Consider the following 2,299-nt stretch of genomic DNA (forward strand, 5'->3'; position numbering starts at 1 on the left):
GGAGGACCCAGAGGAGCTGAGTAAACCAGTTTGAATCCTTGCAGCGGGACATCAAAGCTGCTTTTAGGGTGCGATGAAAACGTTCAACCGAAGCTGCCATGAATGCTGTAGGACATACACACCTACCCCGTGACGTGCCGAAGCAGCGCCAAAGACACCCCCCACCCATCAATAGCTCGCGCCCCAACAAACGACTTCTACCGCCACTTACTACTTTCCATCCGCCACAGTTTTGCTAATACCACTTCCAATTCGGGGCAACCGCGAAGAAATGTGCCGAGGATTGTCAGTGGCCAAAAAACGTGTAAGTAGGCCATCGCTCGTGGCGGTGGCCTCCCGTGTTTCTAATCTTTTCTTTTTAAATGATGCAGGAACGGGCGTGTGATTTTTGGTAGACACGGGTGCTTGTCGTTCTCTTTTGCCAAGGAAACTCTTCAAGACACGACGTAGTCTGTCTACATTTGCCAACGTTCACTTGGTAGCTGCCAACGGATCTGCGATACCCACCTACGGTTACGAGAACCTCACATTATTGTTCGGAGACAGTAAATTCAATTGGATGTTTCTCGTTGCTGACGTCACAATGCCAATCCTTGGTGCGGATTTAAACTCTCATTTCCACCTTCTGGTTGATGTCGCCCATCGACGATTGGTCAACGCAGACTCGTACTTGTCAACATCTCTTCAACCCGCCCCCTCTAACCTCGCTCTCCACATCAGCGCACTCACGGATGACTACGCACACCTCCTCACGTCGTACCCGGAAGTTTTCCATCCAGAACTTCGCCAAACGCCCACGGTTCCTGCCAAGCACGGTATTTATCACCATATCAAGACGACGGGACCCCCAGTCTTCGCAAAATTCAGACGTCTGGCACCGGAACGATTGGCAGCCGCCAAACACACGTTCGCCGAAATGGAGGAAATGGGCCTTTACCAAAAGGCCTCCAGCCCATGGTCGTCACCCTTACACATCGTTCTGAAGAAAGACGGCTCCCTCTGTCCGTGCGGGGATTACAGGCGCCTGAACATGCAAACAGAACCGGATCACTACCCCCTCCCAAACATTGCCGACGTGACCTACTACCTGCACAAAGCAAAGGTTTTCTCTACGCTCGATCTCCTGAAGGGGTATTATCAGGAGCCTATGAACCCAGAAGACATCCTCAAGACTGCCATCACCAATCCGTTTGGTACATACACCTTCAATTACTCCTGTTTTGGCCTTCGTAATGATGGGGCCACGTTTCAACGTCTCATGGATGGCATCTTAGGAGACCTCCCTTTCTGTGCATGTTATGTGGACGACATACTTGTGTTCTCCTCCTCAGAAGAGGAACACCTCCGTCACCTGCGCATCGTGCTCGACCGCCTGCAACAAAACGGCCTTGTAGTCCGGTACGACAAGTGTACCTTTGGCGCCAACGAAGTGTCGTTTTTAGTGCACCGCATCACTCCTGAAGGAGTTCATCCCCTCCCTAAGAAGGTAGCAGCCGTTCAGAACTTCCTCGCGCCCTCGACGGTCAAAGCTCTGCAGGAGTTCTTGGGCATGATCAACTATTATCACCGTTTTCTGCCAGCCATTGCCGCCACTCTTACTCCCCTCTACGCCTCCCTCAAGGGCAAGCCAAAGGACCTGAATTGGGGTCCCCTTCAAGAAGCAGCCTTCTGCAATGCAAAAAAGGCCCTATCAACTGCTGCGGCTCTCACTTTTCCTATCCCATATGCCCCTCTCCTTCTCTCCACCGTTGCCAGCGACGTCAATATTGGTGCAGTACTCGGTGCAGTATTTGTGCGGCTCGCCCCGCCCATTGGCCTTCTTCAGCAGAAAACTGTCCAAGGCAGAATCGGGCTATTCTAACTTCGATCGAGAATTGCTGGCGGTGCACTTGGCTGTCCGTCACTTTCGTCATTTCTTAGAAGGTACGCCCTTCGTCATTTGCACAGATCACATGCCTCTGGTGCACGCCTTTACTCGACAGTCTGACGCCTGGTCTGCCCGGCAACGCCGACATCTCTCCGCCATGGCTGAATACAATTGCACCCTTCAATACGTCCCTGGGAAAATGAATCCCGTTGCTGATGCCCTGTCAAGAAACACGATGGCTGCCGTTCAACTGGGATTGGATTACAATGCCCTGGCTGAAGCCCAATGACAGTATCCAGAATATCAAGCATATAGGACATCCTGCACGTCCCTCCGTTGGGAAGACTTCCCCCTTGACGAATCCAACACCACCCTCCTCTGTGATGTCAGTACTGGTAGACCGCAACATTGGATTCCTGCTCCCATGCGCCG

The sequence above is a fragment of the Palaemon carinicauda genome, chromosome 23 (genome assembly GCF_036898095.1).
Source record: "Palaemon carinicauda isolate YSFRI2023 chromosome 23, ASM3689809v2, whole genome shotgun sequence".
In the NCBI taxonomy this organism is placed as follows: Eukaryota; Metazoa; Arthropoda; class Malacostraca; order Decapoda; family Palaemonidae; genus Palaemon; species Palaemon carinicauda.